We start from the raw sequence: 14,324 nt of genomic DNA, 5'->3' as shown, positions 1-14,324 counted from the left end.
TATTTTACCAAGTACATAGCTGTTTTTCAGAGGCGACATGGCCACAGATGATAGCTCAACGATGTGGCTTATCACGTGGACATTTATACCAGCCAAATACTTTGAAACGCATAATGTTGATTCTAAACGCCGAGGGAAACAACCGGAGGACCCGGAGAAAAATCCACGCGACCACAGGGAGAAACAGGCAAACTCCAAATATATACGGCAGGCATCAGGACTCGGGATCGAACCCACGGCGTCCTGTGTACCAGGCGAGGTCGTTAACATCTCCTAGCCACCGTGATGATGATTATGAGAGAGAGACACCCAGACTCCAGATATACAGCAGCAGGCGTCAGGGTCGGGATCGAACCCACGACCTCCTGTGTACCAGGCGATGTCGTTAACATCTCTTAGCCACCACGGTGCCCCTTTCATCTGCACATCACTTCTCAATTCACTATATTTTTTTTCCATCTCACTCCGTCTCTATCTTTGGTCACGGTATCTCTCATCTCGCCACACATGTTATCTCTGTGTCAACATCTCTCTCATCTCACTCCACGAGTATCTTTCGTCCAAATATCTCCAATCTCACCACACGTCTATCTATTGTCGACATCTCTTCTGTAATCTCACTAGGATTCTATAAACTGAAAGGTCGTGGGTGGGGGGGGGGGCTGGCGGGGAGGGGAGGGGCAGAGGCGGGGTGTGGGCTGTGAAGGCCTAAAAATAATTTCTGCCCAGGGGCTATCCCGCACCAATTGGTCAGCCGTTGCGAGATGTTAACTACCTCGCCTGGTATACAGGAGGTCGTGGGTTCGATCCTGACCCCGACGAAGGCTGCGGTATATTTGGAGTTTGCGGTGTCTCTTTCCCCGTGGTCGCGCGGATTTTCCTCCGGGTCCTCCGGTTTTCCCCTCCACGTTTAGAATCGACATCACGCAGCGTGTAAAGTATTTTGCTGCTGAAAACGTCCACGCGATGAGCCACTTCGTTTGAGCGATCACTTGCGATAGCCAGGTCAGTCGGGGGCCTTACCTGGTAAAATAAAAAACAATAAAACATTTGCCGGCGAAAGGCGTCGAGAGAGTTGCGTTCGCCCCACGACGGGGGCGCTGTCACGGCGCAGCGCTGCGTCGCTGGTTCCCCGAGTCGGCCGGAGCTGCTTGAACAAAGCCGCCCTTTGTGGGCCCTGTTTTCCTTGGCTTGACCACAATAACCACACACAAAAAAAACCTGCCGCCCGACCTCGACCACTCCCCCCGCCCGCTCGCCCGCCCGCCCGCCCCCACCCCGCAGCGGCTGGCGTAGGCTTCAAGGTCAGGGTCAACAAGAGGGTCGCGTTGTGGCCGGGGCTGCCGCCCACGCCGATACCCGCGGCCCAGCGCCAGAGCTTCCTTCCTTCTGCCAGATTGCCACCAGCCACTGTGCGGGGCGAGGCATGATCCTACGAGTCTCGCCGTTGCCAGCATTTGCCTTTCGAGTCGTCCCGTTATTTCTAGATTTGAAGCTTTCGTGACTGCAAGGACTCTTAGTTCTTTCGGTAAAGTCACGTGACTTTACCGAAAGAACTAACAGTCGTCCCGTCATCTCGCCGCTGATACGTCCTTCAAGGGCCACTCCTATAGACTCAACATAGCCGCCACCACCACTAGCATCACCTGCCATTAGGGTTTTACGTAACCATTTGATCGGTATGTTCTTCGAGGACCACTCTTATAAAGTCTCGTTACCGTCACCACCCGCCTTTATTGCCACACTCTCGATACATCCTTAAAGTACCGCTCAAGAGAGTCTTATCATCACTTTCTGGTTTTAGGTCCTGCCCCTCTTCCCCAATCTTTATAGTCGTAAAAATACAAATCCTTCAAGGACCACTCTTCAAATACCATCCAAGTACAGCGCTAAGCAGGCTCGACCTTGCTAAGCTTAGACGAGATTGGGAGGTGGGTGGGGAGGGGAGGCATTGGTGCGTACGGGCCGTCTGCGTGCGCGTGCAAGCGTGGGACTTTTCCCGCGCCGTGGGATCGGGGGGTAAAGTGTTTCTGGTAACGACCGCCGCACTCAGCATGAGGGGAGTCATTATGGCGCCTTAATGGAAGAAAGAGAAAGGGGTCTGAATCCACGGCCTGCTGCTCGCAACAACATTAGCCTGGCAAAGGAGGCCCTCCCCTTGTAGCCAATTTTTTACGGACTAATTCACAAAAAAAAAAATGTCAACACCGGCTTAAACACGTCGCAGCGATAATGATAGCGGCTGGGTGACTCGCGGGGGTGAAACGGCAGGCAGCGACAGCGCCACGATGATTTAGGGCGTGCATTTCCCCGACGCTTTGAAAGGAGTGAGCGCGCAATCACTCCGTGTAATCACGAAGTGCAATTTTTTTTTTACTTACTTACACTCGGTTATTATAGTAGGTCCACCGATTAGAATTGCCGTTCGGAGAAAAAAATAATTCGCTCTCATTTAACTGACGAACAATTCGCTCGCAAAACACCACCGTGTCGGACATAACCGCCCCGGACGGAATTCGTTTTTTGTCCATAATTTTTTGGGTTCTTTCGGTAAAGTCACGTAGGTATAAAATAAAATAAATCACGACGTTTCGCGCGCAACACAAGCGTCCATCATCAGGTGGGAAAGCGTAGTCTGCTGCTGAGGCAGACTGTCCATGCCGAGGATGCACAAATACATCGGCGGCTACGGACAGTTAAATGGTCACGGAGGATTAATGCGACGGTCGGATATGCGGCTTTATAATGCGCACCAGTATTGTTTGTTGTAACTTTCTGACCCCGTGTCCACCCGCTCCCCAAACACTGGAGAATCAATTCCTCCGGTGTAAAATAAAGATTCTGATTCCGATGTATGACGTTGCAGGAGTCTCAGCGGCACAGCGGGCAGCTCGCAATCGGAAAGGTTTCGAGCTCAGCCCATAATCCCCTCCACGGTCGATAGAACGCGTTTCCCCCGCTTTGCGAAGTCATCAACAGCGGCTGTCCTACGGCCATACTCGCCCCTGCCACAGCAACGTGGAACTTTCCCCCCCAATGGCTCGGGGCTGTCAACAGGAAATGAGCGAGGCCTCAATGCTCATTGGAGCGGGAAATGGCTTGAACTTTTTCTGTTGTCGCTGCTTGACTACACCAAAGATTAGCCGAAAAGCACCCCCTCCCCACCACCACCACCCCACATTCGTCACACGACGCTGGCGACGCACAAGCCACCGGTGATGGGAGCCCGAGACCATTAACTCACCGCAGCCGAAGACCTCGGCTTCATCGCGGGTGGGCAGGCGACTTGTGGGCCCAGATTTGAACCCAGAATTATATCAGCGTGGCTGTCTTGAGTGGCTCATACCCATCCATTGTAAATCCGCACCCCTCTTCCTCCTCCTCCTCACCCCCCCACCTCTTCCCCGCTAATAGAGCTACCTACCCCTACACCACCTCGATCCCACAGAGGTGCTTGTAGCGCAAATGCGAGAGTGTTGAAAGGCCTCTTCCCTTAAATGATCTCGGTTAATGAAATATCACTCACAGGTCTCTTTATCTTCTTGTTTATAAACGTCTGCCATTCTTTTAAAGCAGGACGCCATCCCCCCCCCCCCCCGTCTTTGATTTACGCCACGTAACCCTAAACTGCGGCTGAGTGAGCGAATAATTCATCCCGAGGAGTTGTGGAAAAGTGCGGGGCAATTATTTGGCCCCTCTTTCACCCGGCAGCGGTAACAGTGACGACAATCATAATAATGTTTCACGAATTTGCAACCGTCGTTTTGTTAATCCACTGTTGGATGAAGGCCTCAACGTGAAGGGTGAGTTTGAGGTTGTTTTTTAATCAGATTTTTGGAATTTTAATGAAAACTTTGGATCTTTTTCGTACGTGTCTTCGGGCTCGCTCGACGGCACGTAACACCGTGTTGGCGGGGAAACAGCAGAGGGAGTGACAACTCATTCGTGAAGTCCCAAAACATTTCTCGATTGTCTGAAATTTGGTATCGTCTCGGCCTAATATAGGACATCTGTGAAAACGAGCTTTACGGCTCTTCGGATCCCTCCAGTACAAATAAATATTGTGATGCCGATGGGATTTTTCCACACACACACACTAACAAAAATCCGCACAGATGGGTTCACGAACCCACGTGTTGTACCGCCTTCAAATTCAACCTCATGGATTACCTTATTACTGGTAGGAACCACCTAGTTCCACCAGCCCACAGGGGATTATTGTGTCCGTCCGTCGTGCATCCAAAAATGGGAGGGGTGGGGCTGGGTGGAGAGGGGAGGGTGGGGAGGGTGGGGAGGGCTGGGTGGGGAGGGTGGGGCTGGGTGGGGGGTGGGAGGGGCTGGGTGGAGGGTGGGAGGGGTGAGGCTGGGTGGGGAGGGGCTGGTCACCCCGTGGTGCCCTTATAAAACTCAATGTTTAACCTACTCACGCCGGCTTGTGCCCGCCCTCACAGTCGGCCATATTTGCGGAATACACCACGCCGCCGTTGACCCTGGCCATTGACCCTGGCCATTGACCGAGCAACCCAACGTTCCTACCAGCTCTCTCCGCAGGAATGTGTTACACGAGCTGTACTACCCAGCTTCGCCCGGGACTTAGATCCACCACGCCCGGCCACCTTTGCCTCCCCAGTGGCGATGTTCACACACCACAGCAGTTACTCCTCTGAGGCTGAGTCGCCGGTGGTGGCCGTGAGCGGGAATCGAACTCGGGTCGCCAGGTTGGTAGCGCGGCGTGGCGCTAACCACTACACTACAATGCGTTACGCTTCCACGTGCGCGGGTCACGTGGCAGATGTGACGTCACAGCTCACTTGCCGTGCAAAAATATCTGCATTATTGAGCCTCCCCCACCCTCAAAAAAATATTCAAAAGTCTATTTTTATAATTTTTGCATGGTGTACAGTCTGGAAAGTACCCACATGGCAAATTTCTCAAGTTTGTTGCATGTCGGGAAGTACGCTAAACATTTTGAGCAGACACACGTGATCACAACTTTGCCTTTTAGATATATGGAGATGTATTTTGTTTTTGTTAAGGTTGTACGCACTGAGTGTTGTTTTTTTGACCGTTGTAATTCCTATTAATAAAGTGTATGGCCATCGCATGCGGGCAGCAGATGTTGAAGAGGCCTGCTTGTGTAGGCCTCGGGCAATTGTTGAGCGGCGCTCTGGGAAGGCACGCTCACTCGCAGTTGCTTCATTTCCCCTATTATTGTGTTGATACTTTTTTTTTATTTCTGAGTAACAACATTTTTTTGTGTTATTTTTACTTCTGCATTCGTTTTAGGGTTGAGAACCGATTTGAGATTTCGATGTAAAGCTTTCGTGACTGCAGGGATTTATCTTCTTGGTTCTTTCGGTAAAGTCACGTAGAAGGGAAGTAATAAAATAATAAAAATAAAACATAAAAAAATATTTATTTTATTATGTTTTATTTTAATAATTATTTTATTATGTTTTATTTTTATTACTTTTATTATGTTTTATTTTTATTATTTTATTACTTCCCTTCTACGTGACTTTACCGAAAGAACCAAGAAGATTTGGGATTTCTTTTACGTTGTGTGCGTGTTCTCCGCACACTCAAATTTAGTAGCTGGTGCGGTGTGTAGTAAACATCGCCACTTGGAGAGACAAAGGCGGCCGCAAGCACATCACACCGCACTTCAAAACCCAAATTCTTTGGTTTTTTCGGTAAAGTCACGTAGATAGAAAATAAAGATTAAATAAAATGAAAATAATAAAAGCAAAAACCACACTTTTTATTATTTTCAATTTATTTTTAATTAAAATTTATTTTCATTTTCTATCTACGTGACTTTACCGAAAGAACCCAAAATATATTGTGTGGTTTATTTCACAAGAACCTCGGGCACAAACTCGTAACAGTGCCACAGTGCCAGTGGCCTTCATAGGTGCTGCTGCTGCTCGCTAAAGAGCACTTGCCCCAACACTCTATTACAGGCTACACGGAGGGGAGGGCATGAATCTTTGTCTTATTTCTTGTAAGCCAAGTACAGTGGTGTAACGCAATCCTCTTGAGAACACGAGCAGCTGTACAGTGCAAGTACAAAGCAGCGAAGTTTTTGTTTCTTTAATAAAAGAATAAAGCACCTCCACCCCCTCGTATTGTCCGGATTATAAGACGCACCTGTTCCCCCCTCCCCACGTCCCCTCCCCCCCCTTGCCCACGCACCCTCCCCCCCCCTTGCCAACGCCCCCTCCCCCCCTTGCCCCCCCCTCCCCACGCCCCCACCCCCCCTTGCCAACGCCCCCACCCCCCCCTTGCCAACGCCCCCTCCCCCCCTTGCCCCCCCTCCCCACGCCCCCACCCCACGCCCCCACCCCCCCTTGCCAACGCCCCCACCCCCCCCCTTGCCAACGCCCCCTCCCCCCCTTGCCCACGCCCCCCCCTTGCCCACGCCTCCCCCCCTTGCCAACGCCCCCTCCCCCCCTTGCCCACGCCCCCTCCCCCTCCCCCCCTTCCCCCCGCCCCCTCCCCCCCCTTCCCCCCGCCCCCTTCCCCCCCGCCCCCTTCCCCCCGCCCCCCCTTCCCCCCGCCCCCTCCCCCCCTTCCCCCCGCCCCCTCCCCCCTTGCCAACGCCCCCTCCCCCCTTGCCAACGCCCCCTCCCCACACCCCCTCCCCCCTTGACCACGCACCCCCCCCCCCCTTGCCCACGTCCTCCCCCCCCTTGCCCTTCCTCACCCCCCCCTCCACCCCCCCATATAACAACGTAACCCCCCCTGCTCGTAGTCCTTTACCTGGTGGGGGTGGTGGGGGGCAGCGAGCCCTATGCCCCTCCCCTGCAACCCCCCCCCCCACCCCCCCCGGGGGGTAGCGACTGAGTTCGTGATTTAGTCCGAAGCGGAGTGCCTGCCAAACCCCCTCCCTCCCTCCCCCTTGTTACGAGTTTGTGCCCGAGGTTCTTGCGAAATAAAAAAACTAAATATTTTTTGGGTTCTTTCGGTAAAGTCACGTAGATAGAAAATGAAAAGAAATTTTAATTAAAAATAAATTGAAAAAAAAAAGTGTGGTTTTTGCTTTAATTATTTTCAATTATTTTTTTTATTACATTTTTATTTTCTATCTACGTGACTTTACCGAAAGAACCAAAGAATTTGGGTTTTGATGATGAGTGGAAGTGCGGTGGTGATGAGCTTGCCTTGAAAATAAAGATCCTCCTTAACCATCTCAAGTCTCCTCTTCGTCAGCAATGGTTTGGGAAGGAGAGTTTTAGAAATGGACCGCATCTGCAAAGCTCGAATTTGACATGGATCTTCGCTGATGTTTCACGTACGTCTAACTGGTAAAAAGCAATCTTACGGTCAATTGTCAAAAGCCACTGCTGGATGTTTAGAAGCAGTTAAAAAAATTAGTTTTCAATCTGTGTGAGTCTGTCATACTATATGTGAGTCTATGGGCCACTGTGTGAGTCTATGGGTCTCTGTGTGAGTCTATGGGTCTCTGTGTGAGTCTATGGGTCTCTGTGTGAGTCCATGGGTCTCTGTGTGAGTCTATGGGTCTCTGTGCGAGCAGTCTATGGGTCTGTGTGAGTAGTCTATGGGTCTCTGTGTGAGTCTATGGGTCTCTGTGTGAGTCCATGGGTCTCTGTGTGAGTCTATGGGTCTCTGTGCGAGCAGTCTATGGGTCTGTGTGAGTAGTCTATGGGTCTCTGTGTGAGTCCATGGGTCTCTGTGTGAGTAGTCTATGGGTCTCTGTGTGAGTAGTATATGGGTCTCTGTGTGAGTAGTCTATGGGTCTCTGTGCGAGTAGTCTATGGGTCACATAGAGTACTACAGACTCACACAGATTGAAAACTCATATTTTTTATAACTGCTTTTTTAAAATCTTTATTTAAAAATGCCTAACTACAGTAGTCTATGGGTCTCTGTGTGAGTCTATGGGTCTTCACGTCAGTCTGTGAGTTTTTATGTATGTACGTTGAACTTCTTTCGCACCGCACGTAGCCAAAACTAAAACACAAAATGCAATTCCCCCCCAAAAAAAGAGTTTTCAATCCAGATTTCAAAGTTCCATAGCTCCAGTGGCTTCCGAATATCGGAAGGAAGGGCGCGTCCCGGACGACCGCAGAAGCGCACAATTCGGTGTCTTTGTTCGATGTCTAGCGAAAATCCGCCGCAGCAGCCGCAGCTGCTGCTGCTGCTGCGATGACCGGAGTTCGCTCGCCGAGGGTTTACGCTCCTTGACAAGATCGGCAGCGAGGTGCCTTACCGGCGGGATCATTCGTGGCAAGCGCAATCACGGGCAGCGTGGCCACCAACAAGACACAACGACGGGCACAGATTTATCATCTGAGAAACGTGAACACGATTTCAAAGCGGAGCGAGGAAAGGGGGCGGGCGGAGAGAGGACAACAACAAAATACATTAATCACCGCATTATTTCCACAGAGAGGGATGGTGGAGGGAGGTGGGGGGGGGCATTGATTTGGCACGTTCGGGAGGGACATAAACAAAGGCAAACACAAAATCATAAATATTTATGGGCGCACGAGGAGAAATGGACGGCCCCAATGTACGCGGCATTTCAATGGAGTGCGCGGCGTAACGCAAACGTTTGTGGAAATATAGTAAACGAATTCGTCTTAATTAATATACGATAACCAGGTCCTCCCTCCCCACCCCCACACACCTCTTATTATGCCTGTGCCACCGCACATCAAAGTGGCCTCGCTTTGATCTATTGAGAACGAGTATGTAAATGTTTGAACGACCCGCACGCATGGAACATCAACAGTTGTGTTCGCCACGAAGTGGCTGGCTGGCATCGCCACAGCGTTCGTGCCAGGCTAGGTGCACTTTAGGGCCACGTGAAGTGTCTAAGGATCACTGGCGGAAGGTCACTGGACAGACATAGGTGCCATGGGTTGACTGACTGAGATGACCTGTAGATACACCGCCTGTGCTCCCGACTGTGCCAACTTGTTGCGTTTTCGCCGCCCGTTGTTACGAGAGTCACTGCGCTGGTCTCCGTTATTGTTGGAGGGCGACTGCCTCCAACTGCCCAACAGCATCCTTCACGAGCCTCCTCCATCGAGGCCGATCTTGACACCGCTTGTACCAGTCATCCATACGTCCAATCAGCTTCACATCCTCCTGTACCGCATCAGTCCATTACTTCTCAAGCCAGTGCCGTGTCCGTTGAGCCCCTTCTATCCAGCCAAACAGAAGCTGCTCGGGTATGAGGTGGCTGGGCATGCGGGCTACATGACCCAGCCAACGCAGCCTTGCCTTCCGGAGGAGCTCACCGATGGGACTGTGTCCAGATCTTTGAAGGATCTGTGAGCTCCTCACACAATCCAGCCTGGTTAAACCCAAAATCGATTGGAGGCAGGCCAGCCTGCATGTTTCAAACCAGCACAGATGTTCCATTAGAGCGGTTCACGATTTGCAAGCACAGAGAAGGGAGGAGATGATGACTGTGGCTGAGAAGACCCGAAGTTCATGTGAAGTGACAGGCCAGGTCACTTTCACGCAACATTACACAGCTGATGAAGAGAATGCCACTAACTGCCAAAACAGAGCTGGTCATAAACACACTTGCCGTGCACGGAAACGTATCCACTCCTCTTCAAAACTGCCCCATCGCTGGTGGGGCAGTTGAGGGGGTGGGAGTATTGGATGACAGAAAATACCCAGGAAGGCACTCAGTTTTGGTGAGGCTGATGGTACGACCCGCATCTCTCAGCAGCATGCTCCAGGTTCAGCGGCACGCTCCAGGTTCAGCGGCCTTTGTCTCCCTGGTGGGGATGTTTACGCACTGCACCAGGTACTCATTTGAGGCTGAATCGACCTAGGGGAGGCCCAGGACCGGTTCAGATAATCGCCACCTGGTGTTGGCCGGGAAATCGAACCCAGGTCGCCAGGTTCGTAGCGCTAACCGCTAGACTACCGCTCCCCACATCCAGCCACACATACGCACACACACACACACGTGCACAGCTGAGAACACCCACCGCTAGATTATAAGCTTGCTGCTTTCAAGTTATCTGCTGTTATCTGGCACTTGTGAATGCCAGCCTTGCCTTATCACAGCTGCTGTAGAGCTGCCTTTGTGGCAGGCAACCCACCACCCACCCCCCCTCTCCCACCATTTGTATGAAGCAAATCATGAAGACCTCAGAACACCGGGAATTGTGCGCGCGGTTCCGCAAACGCACGTGGAATCGCGTTTTCCCCAAGTCCACGCTGTGGCTCCGATCATTCCGCGGTGGATGCAAAGGTGCGTCTTGTGTCGTCACTTCTATATGATAATTGGTTTTTTAACCTTCTATCTGGCAACAAAACTGACGTCATCTGGTCCAACCCATGTGAGACTAGGCTCTAAGGAAAGCTGTCTCGGGTGTGGACCAATCAACTTCAAGGACAGTGCATACATTATCAGAGTTATGTTTTTTGTTTGCATTATGACTGCAGGTATTGTGGTCTATGCAAGCATGACTCCTTGTAAAAAAGGTCTCAGTTTTGTTGCCAGATAGAAGGGTAAATAACCAATTATCATATTTTTTACTGGCAAATGAGGTTCCAATGGTGTAAATGCTTACCCTGAGCTCTCATAATCTGATGGTGCATTGTCTTTTAGTTGTGCTCCTTTTGGCGTCATCTGGTCCAACACCATGTGAGACTAGGCTCTAAGGAAAGCTGTCTCGGGTGTGGACCAATCAACTTTAAGGACAGTGCATATCATTATCAGTTATGTTTTTTGTTTGCATTATGACTGCAGGCATTGTGGTCTATGCAAACATGACTCCTTGTAAAAAAGGTGTAAGTTTTGTTGCCAGATAGAAGGGTAAAAAAAACAATTATCAACACTGGTGGTGTTGGTGGAAGAGCCCTCTCCACTACAGGGCCCCCCCCCCTCTCTGGAGAGTGATCGACGACTGCGGTTGGCTGATCCTGGAGGAATCCCGATGAGCTATAAAACAATTGTTTTCACACGGATGTCCTGCAGTCACACGGATGTCAAATCTCCATCTACCACGCCCAGGTAAAGGTGCAGCCGTGTAAATTCTTTGCTCCCGCCGAATGATGGCGATGGAAGATTGAGACGGAGGTGATGACGATCGTGATGTCGATGGATGTATAATGGACGATGATGATATTTGTCCACATGGCAGATGATGTATGATGGTGGAGACAAGGACGATGCTGGCGATGGCGAATATTGACGATCACGATCACAATGCTCCGTGCACCCGCCCGACCAGGGATTTTTTTAACGCGTCCCGTTACCGGTCGCGAGAGCTCAACGCTGTGACCTCATAACCTCCGCGCGTCGCGATAAACAACATCATCTCATTATCGCTCGAGATGCAGTTCCTCCTTACGATCAATCCGTGCGCGCTAATCCGATGACGCGGCGGACAGAGGCTACCGGCGATCTGACAGACAGATAATCTGACGCAACCTCTTGGCCGTCGCTGCGTTGGCGACTAATGACGGCCTCATCCGATTATCTGTCATACAGGTGGATAATCCAATAAATTGGGATGCAGAAGATAACTACGTGAACCGTTGATGGAATAATCGCTGTCGGGCAAAACCAATTTTCAAGCCATTGGGAATCTGATAGCGATAGAACGGGGAGGAGGAGGGGGGGGGAGAGACTGCATCACTGGGAGGAATTGACAGCAAAGGTGAGGCAGTGTTTAGTCCCGTATTGTTGGCATTTGAACAAGGCAAGCTTGCCTCTGCCGCGAGCATTAATGACACATTTTAAAAAGTGACATCGGGATTCTCGCCGTACGTTCCCTGACGTTTTATATCGCATCGTGAAATCATATTTTGCGCTCATCCCAGCAATAACAATATAATGGGTCGCCGTTGTGGCGAGAGATGGTAACCTACCTCGCCAGGTATAAAGGAAAGGAGTTGGGAGATTGCAGTGTCTCTCTCTCTCTCTCCCCGTGGTGGCGTTTGATTTTTCTCCGGGTCCTTCGATTTTCCCCTCCACGTTTAGAATCGACATCGCGCCGTTTAGAGTATCTGGCTGCTGTACGTGTCCAGGCGACGAGCCACTTCGTCGAGCTATCATTTGCGATAGCCTTTTAATTTTCAACTAAAGCCTCAAGTGAGTCTCAAGACTGCAGGGATCCATACTCTTTGGTTCTTTCGGTAAAGTCACGTGGGTATGAAGTAAAATAAATGACGGACGCTTGTGTTGCGCCCGAAACGTCGTGATTTAACCTTCTTGGTTCTTTCGGTAAAGTCACGTAGAAGGGAAATAATAAAATAATAAAAATAAAACATATTAAAATACAATTCTCACGACGTTTCAGCCACAACGCAAGCAGCCGTCCTCAGGTGAAGAACAGGTCTGTCGGAAATATCTACGTGACTTTACCGAAAGAACCAAAGAGTATGAGTCTCAACACTTTTTTTCAGGAGGGTGCTCCTACATTGCGATGTTTGGCCATGAACTCCGTTCCCGGCGTATTTCCCTTCGCGCGAGAGGAATCTGACAAAACTCGGAGAACGCTTACACGGCGCACGAAGGGGGTAACACGCAAAGCTGCGCATGGATGGAATCAAGAATCCACTGCGGTACTACCCTGTCCTGGCCACCTCGCTACCCAATCCTGCAACACCTGCGTGCGTATGCAATGTTGAACTTCTTTCGCACCGTACGTAGCCAACCGTACTAATTGGACAACAAACTAAACACACAAAAGCAGTTCTAAAGAAATGAGTTTCCAATCCACGCCACTTAAAAGCACACGGCTGCCAGCGGCTTCCTAATATCGGAAGGAAGAGAGCGTTCCAGACGGCCGCAGAAGCGCGCCTGAAAGCGCGCGACGTGGCGACCGTCTTTTGTTCGATGTTTAGCCAAAATCCGCTGCGAGGATGACCGGAGTTTGCGCGTGACGGTGATGCTACTTGACCAGAACAGCAATGCATTGTGGTTCCTTTGCGGCAAGCGCCTCGTGTCCAATGAGTGCGACAGGCTCAACTCTGCTCAGCTTACATCGTCCTCAGCGTCACGCCGCAGCTAAACACCGTGGCCGGGAATCGAGCCCAGGTCGCCGGACTCGCAGGGCAGTGCGCTAACCATGGCGCCACCCACCCACCCACCCACCGCTCCGCTCACACACGCACACACACACGGCTGCACGTGAATACAAATATATAAATATATCTCTTTGTGGCCGCTCAAAGAAGCTTTCGCAGAGTTGTTTCAAGTTGCACGCAGCCTCCGCCCGATGACAGACTACTCCACACCGCGCTAGCGACGTCACCGCTCGCTCGCCCGCTCGTTCGTGTGCCTTGCGAGAGACCCCTCCAGCCACAGATCGGCCCACACCAACACGGGCACAAAGTTTTTATCCGCCCACTGATCTAAAAGCAATGGAGGGTGGCGATTCCGTGAGAGGAGGTCGCCTGGACTGGCTCACTCACTCGAGCGCCGCTCGCGGGGACCTGTTCACAAACACGCGTCCTCCTACTAGGTCGACCCGGCCTTAAATTTTTTTTTAAACGCCCGGTGCGGCGGTGCGAAAAACACACCGGCGGCGGGGAGACGAGCGTGTCTGTGGCGTGGTTTTGCTAAAAAAATGCTCATCCGCACCGTGCCCTCCCCCCCCCCCGCCCCCTCTTCCCCCACCGACCCCATCCTCGTGGTGCCGTGCCGGCCGGCCTCATGGGTAGGTGCTTGTGCAGAGCACTTGCGCCCTGCAAGTCTGTTCAGGCTATAGGGGGGAGTGTGATTCATTGCACAACGTGCTAACCGCAGCACCACCGCTCCCACCAGCACGCACAGATTCTCTACATGTACTGCATCTGAATAAGCAAACGCGCATTAACGGAAATGTAAACCGCTTAGAGAAATTAAGTAGGACACGTCACGGCGGGTAGGGATGATGGTTGTCGGTGAAGAACGGTGAACCAGTCAACGTGCAACGTTGGGCGGACGTTGGCAGGTGGTTGGAGACGTCGCGACCGACGTTGGCACAAAGTTGAGCTCAACGTTGGGCCAAAAAGGAACGCAGCGGAGAGGACGCGGCACCAAACGAGACGGAGCGACGAAATCAGCTCGTGCGTGTGCAGGCGACGCGGATCGATACATCGCACGAACCATGCGACGTGGCTACAGTTTGGGGAGGGCCTATCATCCAGCAGTGGCTTGATCATGACAGATGATGGCGGCGGTGGTGGTGGTGGTGGTGGGGTGCCACGGTATGCAGGAGGTCGTGGGTTCGATCCTGACCCTGACGCCTGTTGCTGTATATGTGAATTTTGCATGTCTCTCTCCCCGTGGTCGCGTGAATTTTTCTCCGGTTTACGTTTCCCGATGATGATGACGACGA

General features: G+C 51.5%; 1 protein-coding gene across 3 annotated transcripts in view; it reads right to left on the bottom strand.

The window, feature by feature from the left end:
• The window catches only part of LOC144717267 (adhesion G protein-coupled receptor L2-like), a 199,985-nt gene that overhangs the window by 105,740 nt on the left and 79,921 nt on the right, over nt 1-14,324 (bottom strand). The gene's annotated exons all lie outside the window — the stretch shown is intronic.

The sequence above is a fragment of the Lampetra planeri genome, chromosome 3, assembly GCF_965212315.1.
Source record: "Lampetra planeri chromosome 3, kcLamPlan1.2.h2, whole genome shotgun sequence".
Taxonomy (NCBI): domain Eukaryota; kingdom Metazoa; phylum Chordata; class Hyperoartia; order Petromyzontiformes; family Petromyzontidae; genus Lampetra; species Lampetra planeri.
Note: the sequence above shows the minus strand (reverse complement) of the source record. Positions and strands in the feature narration are given on the sequence as shown.